The sequence below is a fragment of the Pipistrellus hanaki genome (assembly GCF_964339955.1).
Source record: "Pipistrellus hanaki genome assembly, chromosome: 2".
NCBI classification, from domain to species: Eukaryota; Metazoa; Chordata; class Mammalia; order Chiroptera; family Vespertilionidae; genus Pipistrellus; species Pipistrellus hanaki.
In genome coordinates this window covers 38597311-38615403 of record NC_140504.1, presented here as the reverse complement: position 1 = coordinate 38615403, position 18093 = coordinate 38597311, and the positions used below count along the sequence as shown (strand labels likewise).

The 18093-nt window shown below is 46.2% G+C and overlaps 1 protein-coding gene across 4 annotated transcripts in view; it reads right to left on the bottom strand.

Moving 5' to 3' along the window:
- The window catches only part of KLHL24 (kelch like family member 24), a 42240-nt gene extending 34926 nt beyond the window's left edge, over window positions 1-7314 (bottom strand). Inside the window, exons 1-2 of one of the 4 annotated variants that reach the window (XM_084874202.1) lie at window positions 7159-7314; window positions 475-569 (exon numbers count right to left, since the gene is read on the bottom strand). The gene's annotated coding sequence lies outside the window, so the exon portion shown is untranslated. Of the gene's footprint in view, window positions 1-474; window positions 570-7122 lie in introns of all 4 variants that reach the window. The other 3 variants (XM_084874203.1, XM_084874204.1, XM_084874205.1) reach the window with 3 other exon arrangements.
- Window positions 7315-18093: the final 10779 nt, after the last annotated feature.

Here is an 18093-nt window from a genome sequence, read left to right as displayed (position 1 = left end):
AATATAAGAACCAGACAAGAACTCAAAGACTGATATTAAAATAGATTCATTTTCTCAGTGTTTCTCTAACAGAAAACACAGGTGCAGATTGGAAGAGATTCTCTCATGACTGATCTGATCTAGAATTATATCTTAAGGCAGCGATTTTCAACCAGTGTGCTGCAAGAATTTTTAAAACATGCAATACCTGACTATCCAGTCAGGGGCACTGACCTCCTTTCCCTTAGACAGCCAAATAAGAAAAATGACAGGAGCCAACACAACAAGAGCCATCCAGTATGAATGAATAAATAAAAAAATTATACTTTTTTTTTTCAGATTGTCAAAAAAATAATGTATTTTTTTGGTGTGCTGCAGAATTTTAGTTTGTGTGCCACAAGATTGGAAAAAAGGTAGAAAATTGCCGCCTTAAGAAGTGGAAGGGCAAGACAATTCATCTGGACATTTTCTGCAGGGCTTTTAGCTAATACTTACGGGACAGAGGGGGTCAGCATACAAAGTCCCAAGAATTAATCTACAGTATAGCTGTGCTGCAACCAAGCTTATTTTTCCTTTAGAATGCAGGAATTCTATAAAAAGAAAGAAATTACAATCAGCCTTAAAGAGAGTACAGATTAATGAGGGGCTTATTGAGACTAGTAAATACCAGAGACCAACAACATTTTTATTCACACAGTCATTGTAACACTGCCACATGCTATGCTCTACACGACTGCATTTTCTCAAATTTAACCTTGAGTGAAAAATAGCAGAGCCAACAAAAGACCAAGCAAAAAGAAGTTTATCTTTAAAGATACATAGTAAGTCAAAAGAAGGAAGAAAACAACTGCAATATAATAAATCTATTATGTTGAAATAGCTAGAAAATTATATTTAATGTGATACTGTGTAAAACTAAGCCATTTTTATAAATTTCTGATATTTTCACAAAAGTTAACTAATTTATTTGAACCTTTATATTTAAATTTATGCTCCTAAATTTTCAATTTAAAGGTTTACTTTTGGAGCAGTGATTCCTGAACCAAGTCTTGTAAATGAAATATTTAAAGTCCAGTCTGCAAGCTGCTATTTTCAATGTTTCTAATCTCTGATGGAACCACCAAGAACATATTTACCCACTTAAGATATCAGAAATAAACTAAAACCTTACATTTCTTTGCCTAGAATTATAGCAACTAGTGATAATCCTTTGTTTACTAGAACCTCAAATGCTCAATACATTATGACTTTGATTAATGAAAAAGAAATAAGAAGCATATGATGATGAAAAATTTAGGAGTGTTTAGACAATGTCAGACTAAACCGTACAATTCTATAACTAAAAAAAAAATACTATTATTTTTTTCCAAATTACAGAATAAAAAAATTGAATTTCTCCACTCAGTGTTTCTTTTCCGTGCCTTAAAAATTTTGGCTATTAATATTCCTCAAAGGAAGAAAAACAAATCATTAATCATCAGACATCATACCTGGTATTAAGCTGTCCTATTGCGTCTACTCATGCCTCTCACCAGACTTGACATGTAAATTTAATTTCATTGGCTTTACCTTGCTAACATATTTCTTTTAGGTATTTAATGCATTGTTTTATTTTGAAATGGAAAGACCTATAGATATACAATATAGTTATAGTTTCTGTTAGAATTTTGTTTTCTACTAGAGGCCCGGTGCATGAAATTTGTGCACGGGGGTGGTGGGGTCCCTCATCCGGGCCTGCATTCTCTCGCAATCTGAGGCCCCTCGGGGGATGGGATGTCAGACCTAAAAGGGCAGTCAGACATCCCTCTCGCCATCCAGGATGCTGCATGCACCAGTGACCACACTTTTCACACAGGTGAAAGGCATCTTGCTGTTGTATGGACCGCCACATTTTTTTGTCCTGGTTATGAAAAGTAGTACATAACATGATCCTTCTGAGGCAGTAGTGCCATTTCCCCCATCTTATGGGTGGGAAAACTGAAGGAGAAAGAAGCTAAGTAATTGGCTTGGTCAGTTATAAGTATCAGAATAAAGGCTGATCACAAAATGTGCAAGCCAGAGTCCATGCATGTCATTGCTGCATCATCCTGTTTTTTCAGTGTTAAGAGTAGCCTTGCCAGGTTTTAATTTTTAAATCTACAAGACTGTTCCCAATATATAGGGTAGGGTACCTAGGCCTGGCTGGCAATCAGGACCATCTGTGGGGTAAACAGTGGACAGGGAAATCAGGGGCCCCCTGCTGGCATCTGCCTTGGCTAGTGGCCTGGCTCTGCCTGCTGGCTGATCCTAGCTGCCCTCCCCCCTCCCCCCCGGCTGGTTGCCTCCCTCTCAAGCATCTGCCTCCTGGTGGTCAGTGTGCATCATAGCGACTGGTCATTCTGATTTGCATATTAGGGTTTTATTATATAAGATTAGAATTATGCTTTCTGTTCTCTTATTAGAACTACTGAAGTCTGCAAGGACACTATCAATGCTCTGTCACTTGAACAAATTTGAGATCCAATATTTAAAATGACCTCTCTCTATATAAAAGCTTTTATAAGTCAAGTGATTTTTATTTACCTTAGGTGACACAAATAACTTTTAGAAACAACTGAAAGCCTAATTTAAACACTAATTTAGTAAACTTTTAGATGTGCCCAAATCTGAAAAACTGTAGCCCTTATGTGAGTTTAAGCAGTGACAAACTGGTCAATTAAAAAAAAAAAAAAGTCAGTTTAGCTACTGTGTTTAGTAGAATAGGATCTTAAAAAGTATATACAAAATTAACTTCAGCCACTTTTTAAAGAAATAGCAAAAAGCATTAAGGAGTTAGCAACGTGGACAAAAGCTAAGAAAGTTTGAATTAAAGCTGATAGCTCTACTCAGAATACTATTTCTTCTTCCTGTTTAGAGACTAAGACACAGGCTTTATCTGGATAAGCAACCTTTTGAATGGTGGTTTTATTTTTTTTCAAAAGGTTTGCATTTTTAAATTTATTTAGATAGGTTTTTAAAAGCCCTGAATGTGCATGTAAGATCAGTTTGGGATCACAGAAGCTGCTCCTTATGGTGGTCATCTCCACTTCTATTTAAAACATATATTAAAACTAGAGCCTAGAGTAGGGGTGTCGAACTCAATCAGAGAAGGGGCCAAAATCTAAAATCCAGCCTAAATCGCGGGCCGAATGGTTTACTGAACAGTCATAAACTGACAATGTCATAAACTGACAGCGGAGTGCAGTGATGACAGCGCGGTGCGGGCCACATTGCAAGGCCTGGCGGGCTGGATTTGGCCCGAGGGCCTTGTGTTTGACACATGTGGCCTAGAGCATGAAATTCGTGCATGGGGGGAGTGGGGAGTGTCCCTCAGCCAGCCTGCACCCTCTCCAAACTGGGACTCCTCCAGGGATGTCTGACTGCCCGTTTAAGCCTGATCACTAAACTTGCATGGAGGAGGCAAACAATTATTGTGTCTCACGTTGATGTTCCTCCTCTCTTCTACTCTCTCTCACTCATTCTCTCTCTGCACCTCCTACTTCTCCCTTTCTCCCATTTTCTCTAAATAACAATAGATCTGGCCTAAATGGGCAGATGGACATACCTCTTATAATCCAGGACTGCTGGCTCCCAAATACTCACTTGCCTGTCTTCCTGATTGCCCCTAACCACTTCTGCCTGCCAGTCTGATCACCCCCTAACCACTCCCCTGACAGCCTGATTGATGCCAAACTGCTCCCCTGCCAGCCTGTTTGCCCCTAACTGCCCTCCTCTGCAGGTCTGGTCCCTCCCAACTGCTCTCCCCTACAGGGTTGATTGCCCCCAACTACCCTCCCTTGCAGGCCTGGTCCCTTTCAATTGCCCTCCCCTGCAGCCATCTTGTGTCCACATGGGGGCAGTATCTTTGACCACATGGGAGCAGCCATCTTGTGCTGGAGTGATGGTTAATTTGCATATTACTATTTTATTAGATAGGATGCATAATCAATGAGAATTGTTCATATTCAAGTCCTGCTTTACTGAGATGGCTCAATCAAGCTGCTACAGAAATGTATTAAGTTTTTGGTCAATTCCTATGGATTTATAGGGGGGGGAAAAACACTGATAAAACCCAAGCACTATTTCCAGAATCTCCCCATGAGATCAGGAAAACTGCATCTTCAACACACCATGGCTAAAATGAACATTTTGGTAGATTTTATTACAGGCACAGTAACTTATAATTTCAAAACAAGACATTTGCTGCCCTGGCTGACGAGGCTACGTGGTTGAGGTTGAAAGTGACGATCCTCACACGGAAGGGTGGGTTGCAGATTTCTGTCAAGGGCTTGAACCTGGGTTGCAGGTTCATTCGGGCCCCATCCCAGTGCATGGGGGAGGCAAACAATTACTGTTTCACATTGATGTTCCTCTCTCCCCCCTACTCTCCCCACCCCCCCCCTCTCTGCTCCTCCTACTTCTCCCCCCTTCCCCCTTTCTCTAAATAACAATGGAAAAAATATACTGAGGTGAGGATTAACAAACAAAAACATATTTGCAATTCGCTCTCACAAATTCTGAATTACCATGGGGATTAATACCTAGAAAAGTGAGCTATAACACCCCACCCCAACCAAAGAAAACAACGAATTTAAACGGAGGTATCGAAGAATCTTTAACTTTTAGGAGAATATCCTCAAAGGATATCTAATATTTTAGAATTATAATTTTACACCTTGGTCGACAGCAGGCAGATTTTAAATCTATTTTTAAAAATATATATTTTATTAATTTTTTACAGAGAGGAATTGAGAGAGATAGAGTTAGAAACATCAATCAGCTGCCTCCTGCACACCTCCCATTGGGGAAGTGCCTGCAACCAAGGCACATGCCTTTGACTGGAATCGAACCTGGAACCCTCCAGTCCGCATGCCAACACTCTATCCACTGAGCCAAACCAGTTTTGGCAGATTTTAAATCTATTTTACATACCTAATAAAAATCAACCCTGCCGAAACTGGTTTGGCTCAGTGGATAGAGCGTTGGCCTTCGTATTGAAGGGTCCCAGGTTTGATTCTGGTCAAGGGAATGTACCTTGGTTGCAGGCACATCCCCAGTAGGGGATGTGCAAGAGGCAGCTGATCGATGATTCTGTCTCACTGATGTTTCTAACTCTCTATCCCTCTCTTCCTCTCTGTAAAAAAGGAAAAATAAATAAATAAATAAAATAAATAAAAATATATATGTATATAAAGTCAACCTCAGCCCTAGCTGGTTTGGCTCAATGGATAGAGCGTCGGCCTGCGGACTGAAAGGTCCCAGGCTCGATTCCAGTCAAAGGCATGTGCCTTGGTTGCAGGCACATCCCCAGTGGGAGGTGTGCAGGAGGCAGCTGATCGATGTTTCTCTCTTTATCCCTCTCTGTAAAAAAAATCAATAAAATATATTTTTAAAAAAATCAATCTCAGCTGCTGGACCTAAACTGTTTGCAGCTGCAAATACTGAGACGTGATTTTTAAAAAGCTGCTCTAGAGTGCGAGAAATTAGTCATTAAAATCCATCAAACTAGTGTACAGTCCCTGCCCGTGGTGCGTGTGTGCGTGTGTGTGAGTGACTGAGGCACCCTAAAATGCGGCTTTAGGGTCCTTTCTTAGCTATTTAACACGTTAAGCGCCATGCCGGTCACCGGTGACTGACACTGCACTTTCCGTCCGGACCGGCCAGTCACCGGTGCCGCCAGCAGGTCGGTGACATCGGATATCCAGGGCTAAATCGGCGAAAACGGAACCGAAGACAAAACAGGCTTGGCGCTTAACGTGTTAAATCCTGTTTACAAAAACCATCAAGAACAAATTCGCAAGAAGACTTCCTGCCCCACGTGGTGGCAGAGAAGGCCTACTTCTGCGGTCCTGGAGGGCGGGCCGCGGCTGCGGTTCCCCGAGGACACAGCACCGGGCGGCGGCCGCGGGGCCCAGCCCGGAGCGACCCGGCGGCAGGTCCCGGGCTGCAGGGGGAGCGGGGAGCGGGGAGCCGGGAGCCGGGAGCCGGGAGCGGGGAGCCGGGAGCGGGGAGCGGGGAGCGGGGTGCGGGGAGCGGGGTGCGGGGAGCGGGGAGCGGGGTGCGGGGAGCGGGGAGCGAGGAGCGGGAAGCGCAGCGCGGAGCGCGCCCCCGCGCGTCCTCCAGGTCACCTTCGCGGGGGCGGGGCGGGGCCGCCGGGCCGGGCCGACCACCTAGCGACCAGCCGGCCGCCAATCAACGCTCGGAACGCGCCCCCGGGTTCCAGCCCCGCAAGCCGCCCGCTGACGCCCAATCCCGACCGCGCTAGCAGTCCGCCTACGGAAAGTCCGGGTCTCGGGGGGCGGGGAAGGGAGGAACTAAATTAAGAAACCGGGCCTCGGAGTGGAGGGAAGGTGGGGAGGTGAGGCGGGGACTCGGCCGGCGGAACGCCCGCCCGCAGCCCCTCCCGCCACGACTCCCCGGGGACGGTCGCTCGGCTCCGGGGCCGGGTTCTCGGCCCGGGCCCCGCCGCGATCCGTGGTAAACAAAGGCTTGCAGGGGGTTGGGGCGGGGGTAGCGGTCAGGTGACAGGACCGAGCACATTTCGCAAACGCTTCAGTGGGGCTACTCTGGGAGCCCGCCTTGACCCCGTCAAGTCCTCCCCGACAGACAGTGATCGCCTCCCCCCCCCCCCCCCAAAAAAAAACAACAAAAAAAACCAATAAAAACGGAAAGGCTTGATTTGAGGCCTTCGCATTCAGCGCTTCCTTCGAAGCCGGTCGGCAACAGCAGGACCCGTTCTCTCCAGCCCCGTTCGCCAGCTGCTCCCGCCCCCGAGGCGACGGGGTGGCCGACACCTGCTCACCCCAGCCCGGCGGCCCTGTCCCTCCCAGCCCGGCCCCTGCGCCCCGCGTCAGCACCGCCGCGGTTCCGGGCGGCAGTGCCAGGAGGCTGGGGTGCCCTCCTTTCAGGACTGTCGTTGCCGATCGGGGCTAAAGACCTCTCCAGGGACGCCCCACAGACTCCCTCACCCCAGACAGGGGTCCAGCAGCCCCAACCGCAATCTCTCCTCGGCGCCCCTGTGTCTGGCCCCCGAGAGGCCGGGCGCCGCTGGCCTCCCTCCTGCAGACACCCCCGTGGTCGTGACCTCGGTCGCCCCTCCGCCCCCGGCGCCGGCCGGTTCCTCGCCTTTCGGCCGGTCCCGGAGCTGTCATCCCCGGGTACCTCTCGGCGAAGGCTGGAGGCGGCCAGCGGCAGTGGCGAGCGGCGGCTGCCCCCGCGGTCCGTTAGCGGCTGGCGGCGCAGCGCTCCTTCCAGCCCTGAAGTCTCCTGGAGCCACCAGCCACCGCTGTAGCTCACAACAAAGGAAACATGTGACCGGCCGGGCCAAAACACTGAGCGTCACAGGCCCTGGGCCAATCCGAGTGGGCTCCCCACGCGCGGGGCACCCTGGGAGATGTAGTTCCTACTGCGGGGGCTACCGCTAAGCGTGCGTGAGGTGACCCAGGCCACAGGGGCTGGTGACTGGGGAATACTTTGTTTTAGTTAGAAACAGGTTAAAATGAAATGCATCGTTTTAGGATTCTCATGAGAAACCTGAGTGGTGTGTTTATTGCCACGTCCAAGGCAAAAGCACATTTCCATGAAGTCGCAGATACCTTGTGCGACCAGGTTTAGAGATCTTTTAAATTTGATCCCTTGGTTCCCAATTGTGAAATCTGAGGGCCTGAGGGTGAAAGGGACAAGAACCCTAGTCGCTAGACGGCGCAGGGAAACTGTCTTTCTGTGTAAATCTGAGTTACCTTTTTATTTTAGACATACATGCAAATCAAAGTTGTTGCAAATCCCTATTTTCCAAGGCAAATAGATTCAGCTAAGGACATTATCTGCAGATATTTTTTTCAAGGATGGGTATATATACTCTCAAACATTTAACTAGCTTTTGGTTTCTGATGTCAGAATTATAACCTCTCTCTTCTATTCAATATGAATACAGTCATGCCTTTATTGAATAAAGGATTGTGTTGCAATGACCAGAGGTGTATCCTATATAATAAAAGGCTGATATGCAAATTGACCAAATGGCAGAACCACAGTCACTATGATGCACACTGACCACCAGGGGCAGATGGTCAATGCAGGAGCTGCCCCCTCGTGGTCATTGTGCTCCCACAGAGCTAAGGATGTCTGACTGCTGTGGGGAGTGGGCCTAAGCCAGCGGTTGGACATCCCCTGACAGCTCTCAGACTGACCTCTAACCCACCAAGTGCACAAATTTCATGCACTGGGCCTCTAGGATAAAATAGAAGATCAGGCCTCTTAAAAATACTTTTTAGGTTTCTTTCCGTCTCTTATTAAAAATGAAAATGTCTGCAATTTATTAAGTTACTACAAAACTCCAGACTCAGTGTTAGGCACTTTATATATATCCTTTAATCCTATAATAACTCAGCAAGATAGGTAGTATTATCCCATAAGAAAATAAACTGCAGAGAGGATAAAGTTTTAGCCCAGGTTATTAAATGGTGAAGCTGGAATTCACACATACACTTAAAAAATTGTATTTATGTTAATGTAGGTAGACAATTTTCTTTCTAAATAGTTTATTAACAAAGAAACATGTATTACAAGGTCAGTTGTGCAATAGCAGCTCCATCTCCCTCCCTTCCCTTTACTGATTCTCCAAAAGCAACCATTTGCAACTATTTGAACTATTCTGACACTTAATCTCTATTTCTATATACCATATTCCTATTTTCTATGTAAGTAATTGTCATCCCTGTCCCCTGTCCTTCCAATATTATAATTTCTGATTAAATAATTAAGTTATTCATGACTGAGTCAAATTTTTTTTTTCTTATTTGGATTTTTGTTTTTCCAGGAATAGGCAGGCAACTAGTGGATCCTCACTGCCTTGGTGAAGTCTCAACTCCCTGGCAGTGCACACAGGTCCTTCCTGAGGCACCTTAGGGTCTGTCTCTGCAGCCTACACACCAGCTTTAATAAACTGCCCACAGTGGCCCAAAGGACTCACTCTCTCGGTATCCAGGCCATTCCCATTCATATCCTGCTCCCCACGCCTCCTATGCCCCCTCCTTCCTTTCACCCCATTCACTAGACTAACTCCTGCTCTTCCTTCTAGGAGTCAGCCTGTGAGTCTCTCTTGGGACACCCTCTTTTCCTTCCCATTTTTCTCTGGACTAGGTCTCTCTCCTCTGTCTTCCCACAGCAACCCATCTTTATCTCCTTCCCAGCAGTCTTTCCACTAATTGCCCATGTTTATTTACACGCCTTTACCAGCTGAGTACCCCCTCAGGTCAGGAGTCATTTTATATCATAGCTCACCTCGTAGGTGTCCACTGTGTATCTAGTCACGGATGGAATGGTTTCTACTTCTTGAGTTTAAAAGCGCCTGAAAAAAAAAAAAAAATGCAGTGCCACCAAGACCCTGGGATCCACTTGGGCTCAGCTGTATGATGTCCTCCTCAGAATGCCTCCTCTCTTGGGGCAGATAGGTACAGGATAGTCATTTGAGAGAGGAAGTGAGGGAGGGGACAATGGGACAGGCAGCCCTGGACACGGGCAGAGGACTGCTGGTGGACATGAGAGCTCCTCAGGCGCCAGAGTTTGAGTGGTTTCAGGATTGGTGAAGGGCCTTGGAAGGTATGCGTACTCCACACCAGTGAGCATGGCCAGGTAGCAGCCTTTTTTTCTTTTTTCTATTTTTTTCTTTTTCAGCTGGGGCTGGAACATAAGCAGAGCTCTCAAGTCTAGGGGGAATCTTCTGAAACGGAGTGAGATTATTCTGTAATGTAATGTGACTTATTGTATGCAGTGTTTACAATCCAGGTTGGCCTGGTCATGTGAAGAGGCAGAAAGTTGGAGAGGGGGGAACCTTTCCTTTTGGGGATATACAGCATTGTTCCAAAGACTGTCTTCTTACAGAGAGCACACAGCAGCCCTCGTTTTGCTCTCCAGAGCATCCGTAACAGTCTCTAAGGTTTAAGGCTGCCAAGCATCCATAGTCCCTCCAGCCATTCTTTTTATTTTTCTCTCTCCAGCAGGCTCTTCTTCCCCATGCAGACAACATCACTCTGTAAACACACCAGCCTTTCCTGCCTCTGCTTTTGGCCTCTTGCACTTGAAGTTTCCTTGTCCACAATTGCAGCAGAAATGTTGGTCCTCTTTTAAAGCTCATCTCTGGTGCCACTTCTTCTGTGGGGCCTTCTCTGAGTTTCTCTCCCACCTACCATGAAGCTGTGCACACCTCCAGTGTATTTATGTATTTATTTACACTGAGTGGCCAGATTATTATGATCTCTGAGGCCCAGTGCATGAATTCGTGCATGGGTAAGGTCTGGCCAGCTTGGCCAGGGGGAGGGGACATGGGCAGTTGGCTAGCCTGCCTGATGGTAGAACTCCTGGTCGAGGGGACAATTTGCATATTAGCCTTTTATTATATAGGATATACACTGAGTGGTCAGATTATTATGCATTCAGAGATCATAATAATCTGGCCACTCAGTGTATTTATTATTGTTTAAAGTATTACATATGTCTCCTTTCCCCCCAGTTGGCCCCCCACCCCACCACTCCTGCCCCCCACACCTCCAGTATTTAGACTGTGATTTGGCATTATGCTTATACCCAGCCCCTGGAGGCAGCTGGGTCCTTTGACAGGTATGGGCCCAGCACTTCGAGCTTCTCCCCAACAATAAATCCCAGTTGCAAAACACTGATGAATGGAGATTTTTACTGAAGGTTCCACAAAGGGAGATTTACATGGCATTTTACACTACAAAACTCACTAACACTCTCTTTAAACATCTGTTCCCTCACCTCAGCTCCATCTTCAGCCACCCCTCTTTTCTCACTAGGCACCCTCTCTCTGGGCCTCTCTCTAGTATCAGCTTGGCTTTTCTCCCTTTCTATGATCCCTGCCATTTTCCTCCTAGACACTCCCCCCCCCCCCCCCCCACACACACACACTCTTTTCAGTAATTTGCATTTGTACACTCATCCCCTTTCAAAACAGAGAGTTCCAGCCTTCAGAGAGCAGAAGCTCATAAATAACAAATGATCCCCACCCCCCTCACCATATTCTTCCACGGACATATTTAACATCGCGGCAGGTCTGTTACACAACAGCCCTCCCAGTGTTGAGTGAAGGGGAGAATAAACACAGTACATTATTTGCTCATGGCACCTGGGCCTCTCCAGTCTTGAGGCCCTCCCCTCCCTCCCCTCCCTTAGTCTCCCATTAGGTAAGAGTGACTCAGCTCCGAAGCCTTTGTGGATGCAGAGGTCTGACTCTCCCTGGCTTTGTAGTGAGTTACCAGGGAAGGTTTGAGTTGCCCCTCTGGGGGGTCACTCCCACCCCGCCCAGATAGTCCGTCATGGGCTCCACGAGACCAGTTAGAACTTGGGGTAGCGTTAGGATTCAACAAGGAAAGAGATAGCTGGGAAATTTTCCATTTTGAGATCTGGGGGAAGAGGGTACGTCTTCTGCTTCGTGGAGGGCAAGCCTCCTCTCTCCGTCCCTGAGCTCTCCCCTCAGGAGCGCGGTCTGCCACAAGGTGTTCTTCCTTGGCGACAGAAACAAAGTGAGCTTCCTGTCTGGGGGTGGAGTGCAGTGGCAATCCCGGCTTTGCTCTGGAAACTGTCCTTCACAGAGGGACGTCCACGAGAGGCCAGGAGTTGGTGCCTCAGTAGCCTCCAGGTCCTGTTTGTGCCCATTTTTTGCCCTGCTCATTGCTGTCCCGGCTTGCAGGACAACAACAGGGGTATGCAGGAACCACCTAAGAGAATGAGGCAAACAAGGAACGCGAAAGAATGGGAGCAAGACAAGGTTCTGATCAAGCTCCGAATTTTATTCTCTGAAATGGCTGTATTTATACAGCAGAAACAAAGGGGGGCAGGGTTGCCTATGCAGGGGGGTCTTTGGTAACTGGCAACACAGGATTGGCTAACTGCCAGGGGCGGTGTGACATTCCAAGGTGCAACATTCCAAGGCTGGGCTATCTGGGGGGGGGGGGGGGGGGGGGAGGATCAGGAAGGGGAAGTGGCAGGAAGATGCTAAGCAGGAAGATGTTAAGCTGCAGGTTATCTTATCTTCTGGCCAAGTCCTCAGGGCACCGCATAACTTCTGCTAGAAGGAACTTAATTCTATTTCCTTAAGACTGAGTTGCTTGCCTCAACTCTGCTGGCTCCCAACACGTTGCAGATAAGGGTGACTGGTTATCCCTGGGAACCCTGGGCTCTGATTGCGGGGAGCGGAGGCATACTTGCATCCTCCCCGTACTGTGAGGCCAGACTCAGCTCTTTTCTTTATTCTTCTGCCCCAAGGACATCTGATTTTACCTTCCTTTCTTCTTAATTTCTTCCCCAGTAGTGAAAATTCAAGTGGCCCCTCTGGTCTCAGAAGAAACCTGATGTCTTTTGTCATAAAGTACTCCTGCCCTGACTGCTCTAGGTGGGCCTGATTCTCTTAACACCTTTTAACATGACTTGTTGCAAACCCCTCTCAAGTATGAGCACATATGGAAAGTTTCTTCTTAAAAAAATAGCTATATTTTTATTCTTAGAGCTGCTCACTCCACCCCACAGATGGCTGAGTCTGTATAAAATTCCTGCTTCTGGTCATAGCAGACTTTGGCTTCATCTTCAGTCTCTCTCTCTCTCTCTCTCTCTCTCTCTCTCTCTCTCTCTCTCTTTCTCACCCAAGGATATTTTTCCATTGATTTCCAGAAAGAGTGAAAGACAGGGAGAAACATCAATGTGAGAGAAACACATCAATTGCTTGCCACCAGCATGCACCCTGACCAGGGCCTGCAACTGAGATACATGCCCTTCACAGGAATCTAACCTGGGACCCTTCGGTCTGCAGGCTGATGCTCTATCCACTGAGCCAAACCAACTAGGGCTATCTTCAGTTTCTTGCCACTCGCGACATTTAAGAGGCAGGTACTAATTCCAACTTGATCTTCCCATGGTGCACCTGGCACTACTCTCCCTCCAAGGAGCTGCAGTTTCTGAGAGTGTGTCTTCCATCTGTGGTTCCCTTTGGCTTGAGTGCAGCCCTCCCAGGTAACCATCAGAAGGTATGAAAGGGTGTCCAAGAACACCTGCTGCAGACCTCTTCTTGGATGATACCATTTAGTCTCTTAAGAAATTGTTGAGGCTGGCACACCAATCTCCAGACCAAGAATTCTCACTTTAGTAAGCTCACTCGATACTCTTTTTACTGGTCCAAAGTCCATGTGCCTGATGGTTCAAAAGGCCAAAAACGCAAAACATTGGAGTTTTAATTAAGGAAGGGTTTATTGATCAAGAAGGTGCCGACCAAGAAGATAGGAGAGCTAGTAGTGCCTCGTATCTAGCTTAAGAAAGTACAGAATTCAGGCTTCTTTTATGTCAAGGGAAGGGGAAAATGGAAGGGTCAAGAGGTGATTGACAACTGTAGACATCTGGACACCCAAAGTGGTCCGAGAAAGATTGATCTTAGTCTGTTGACCCTACTTGATGTGAGTCTGGTCATGAGGTTCCTGCAAATATTCGATACACAATACATACTTCCCTCATCTCCTCGAGATACTTTCTGGTAAGGGGCTGTTTCTGTAAAACTCAAGACACAAGCAGAATTCCTCTAATGATTAGCATGTTTGTCTGCAAGGAGCTGTTTACTTGAAGGCTCTGTCAGCAAAGCAGGCTTGAACAAGATGGAGTCAGAGAGATCGAGCATTAATGCATGAACCAAAAGGTCATGGTTCGATTCCCTGTCAGGTTTCGGGCTTGATCCTTAATGGAGGGTGTGCAGGAGGCAGCCGATTGTCGTTTCTCTTATCATTGATGTTTCTGTCTCTCTGTCCCTCTCCCTTTTTCGCTCTCTCAAAAAAAAAAAAAAAAAAAAAAAAGGAAAAAAATTAACCCAAATATAGACTTGAAAGACATGGCCTGTATGAGAAGAAGACCTTAGGAAAACAGAGAAAGGAATTCAAGAACAGAATGAAAAATAGCAGGGAGACTGCAGAGGCCAATGCTGGGGCTGGCAACAAGTGAGCTGGAGATTGGACACGGAAGGAGTTAAAGATTTTTCATGCTTTTCTCTGGGGATTGTGCAGATTTTTCATGAGAGGATTAATAAATGAAGAACTTTTAAAAAATGAGCAGGAGGGGTAAGGAAGGAAATAAGAGGTAAAACAAAGCATACAACCTCTATTATCTAGATCTGAAATGCAAGCCTGAAGAAATGAAGTGATATAGAAACCCAGAAAACAAAGCCAGCCTTTCTGAACACTCACTGGGGTCCTGGTTTCTAACTTCTTTAATCTTTCCCAGTGGGCATTTATAAGATAGAAAGAGAGCGAGAGCAAGAGTGAGATAAAATATTCACACTCAGGGGGTCACATAATTGAGCTTAAACCATGGTTCCCTGACCAAGGGACTAATGTAATTGGGGTTTAGGGTAGACATATGCTTTTTCAGCAAGTATGTGACATTTAAAAAACAATAACTCAGCCTCCTGCACGCCCCACTCTGGGGATTGAGCCTGCAACCCGGGCATGTCCCTGACTGTACCCCAACTGGGAATCGAACTGTGACCTCCTGATTCACAGGTGGATGCTCAACTACTGAGCTGGGCTGCCCTTTTTAAATTTAAAAAAGTGTTTTAGAAAACCCTTGCCTAGTGTGGTTTTTAAAAGGACCCATGCTCACTATTATGCAATCTCCTTTCCTTCCAGCCCCAGATCTCTCTGTCTGGCCTACAAAACAGCAAGGCCCCCAGGTCACCAGCACACAGGGCCAGATGCTCTTGACCCTGCTTGTGACAGTGTTGCAAACACATGCCTGGCATACTTTGGGAAGCCTGCCTGCTTCTATTACTGGTACATGAACGTTTTGCTCTGGCAGCAAATATCTACTGTGCAGGCAGGGGAACAAGGTTGCCTGAAGTTTCAAGACAGGGGTTTGGTTACAAGCCATTCCCATTTTTATTAGTAGGTTCATGGAGGAGTCAGTCAAAAGACTAAGGCCCGAATTATCGGTCAGGTATCTCGAATTGTCCAGGAGTAAATTTTTTTTCTAGAGTCTGAATCTGCAGCCCAGAGAGAGGTCAAGTTTAAAGCCATTTGGGGCACTGAGCCGGGCAGTGCTGCTGGAGACATTTCCCTCTGCTCGATTTATAAGCACCTAAGCATTCGTTATTCAAGAACCATTGGGAAATGGAGGCACTTAAGGTCCAGTTGATGGGTTCGACTCTGTTCAGAATCAGGGATTCTATTTGAGACAAAATTTAATGATACCAACAAAGCTTGGTGGGAAAAGAGAGGCCGTGGCAAGCGTAGACAGAGAAACAGCAAAAATAGAGAGCCCTCGAAATGCCCGAGCTAGTTTCTGGGCTGTTAGCTATAACCAGGAGCCACTCAAACTCCTGCTGAAATCGCCACCAGAAATAAAATCGGACCCCTCCTCTTGGTCGCTACCTTGCCTCACAAAATGTTGTGGCTGTCTGTGTGCTAAGGGCAGGGCTGAGAGCTGTTGTGAGGGTGCTGGCCAAGTGGGTGGCCCGCAAGGGCAGGGAGCAGGGAGTCAGGGGCGGGGTGGAGGCTGAGGGCTGTCACCAAGAGGCTCAGACAGAACCCGGGGGAGCTGTGGGCCTGAAGAGGTATCAGATCTGTACATAATCAGAAGGAAGCTGGGTCCTCTGGTTGACAAAGAGATTCTGAACCAGAAGAGTGAATAAAGCAGAAATGGAAGCTGGGGGCTGAGATAGCACCAGGAAAGTTCCAAATTTCTCTCCGAGGCAGCTGCTCTGCAGCCTTGGATTGGGTTTCTACAATGGAATGAAATTGATTTTAATTAATCAAGGATGGCTCTGGTTTTAAAATTGTATCTTAAATTAAATTGTATAGACAGCTGCACCTGTGTCCTCACTGCCCCAGAGGTCCTTGACAGATGGCAGTCCGTCTGTACAGATGGGATTCATTGGAGCCTCAGGGATTGTTTTTGGATTTTTCCTTTAGGACCCTTCCTCCCACCTCCTGGGATAGGGACAGGCGTAGAATTATAGAAAAGGAATAAGCCACCCTCAATTGCACGCTCCAGAGGCCATCAATCTGCACCCTCATCCGTGGAACGGGCACCATTATAACAGGATGGCCATATAAGACAAGGGAGAAGCTATTTTCACTTTTCGGTACATTCCCTTCTAGTCTTTTTATGAAGCATTTTAAACATGTTTGGAATCACACGGTATATATAATTTCCATCCCATCTTTTTTCCTTAATATATATATTAGGACTATTTTCATGGTCTCAAAAATGCTGTGTGTGTGTGTGTGTGCTCGTTCCTTTAAAACTTGACCTACAAAGCAGATGGAGGGCTGGGTTTGGTCTGTGAGCTGGCAGCTGGCTGACCTCAGCTGCAGAAAAAAGGGCAGCCACTGAAAATCATGACCGAGAGCAATGAGAACAATGGTGCTGTCCTCCTTAGGGACTCAGAGGTGAATCAGTCACAGCTCTACCAGGAAACACACTATCTAGGATGTGCAGGGTGCTAGAGGGTAAGTAGTCAGGAAGTGAGATGTAAATAGAATTTCTTTCTGTTTAAATGCAACTTAATCTGTGATTTGTTGTATCTGTATTTTTAAAAATATATATATTTTTAAAAATATATTTTATTGATGTTTTTACAGAGAGGAAGGGAGAGAGATAGAGAGTTAGAAACATCGATGAGAGAGAGTCATCGACCAGCTGCCTCTTGCACACCTCCTACTGGGGATGTGCCCACAACCAAGGTACAAGCCCTTGACCAGAATTGAACCTGGGACCCTCCAGTCCTCAGGCCTACGCTCTATCCACTGAGCCAAACCGGTTTCGGTTGGATCTGTATTTAATCCCAGCCACAGCAGGGTAAATTCCTGAGAGAGGAAAGGTATAACTTGAACTCATAACTCATTTTCCAGGAAGCCCCACTGAGCCCATTTCTGTCCTCTGTGGACCTGTCTCTCACCATCATTTTGGAAAGATGTCTAGCCGAGGCCCTGCTTCTGGAGGCATTTGGGTGCAGGCAGGAGCCAAGGTCTTGACAAAAATACTTTTAAAAATTTCACTTTTGATTATTGCTAAATATTGTATCATATGATTGAACCCTAATTTGTTTTCATTTTTAAAAATATTGGATATTTACATTGCTTTAGGGGTTTGCTGTTAAAATGCAGTAAAGAGCCGAAACCGGTTTGGCTCAATGGATAGAGCGTTGGCTTGGGGACTGAAAGGTCCTGGGTTCGATTCCGGTCAAGGGCATGTACCTTGATTGCGGGGACATCCCCAGTAGGGGGTGTGCAAGAGGCAGCTGGTCGATGACTCTCTCTCTCTCTCATCGATGTTTCTAACTCTCTATCTCTCTTCCTTCCTCTCTGTACAAAATCAATAAAATACATTTTAAAAATAAATAAATAAATAAATAAATAATAAATAAATAAATAAAATGCAGTAAAGAACATCTTGGTACATAAATCTTTCTCTTAAATTTAAGTTACTTTGCATTAGTTGGGGAAGAAACCATTTTAACATTTTGGTATATTGTCTTTTACTTTTCTTTATCAAGGACTTTAAACATGATTGAAATCACACTACATATATAATTTTTTATTCAACCTTTTAAAAAATATACATATATTTTTCATTGATTTCAGAGAGGAGTGGAGAGGGAGAGAGAAACATCAAAGATGAGAGAGAATCATTGATTGGCTGCCTCCTGCACACTTCCCCACTGGGGATGGAGCCCGTAATCCAGGGATGTGCCCTTGACCGAAATTGAGCCCAGGACCCTTCAGTCCACTGAGCCAAACGAGCTAGGGCCAACCTTTTTTCTTAATAATATATTGGGACTATTCTCATGATTGCACTTTGTTTATAGATGAGGTTAGATTAGTGTCTAAAAGCATAAGGCTCTTACTACATAATTGATCAAATTGCTTTCTAGATAATTATACCATTTATTTCTGACTAGAGGCCCTGTGCATGAAATTCGTGCGTGTGTGTGTGTGTGTGTGTGTGTGTGTGTCCCTCAGCCTAGTCTGCACCCTCTTCAATCTGGGACCCCCTCGAGGGAAGTCCTACTGCCCTCTCACAATCCAGGACTGCTGGTACCTATCT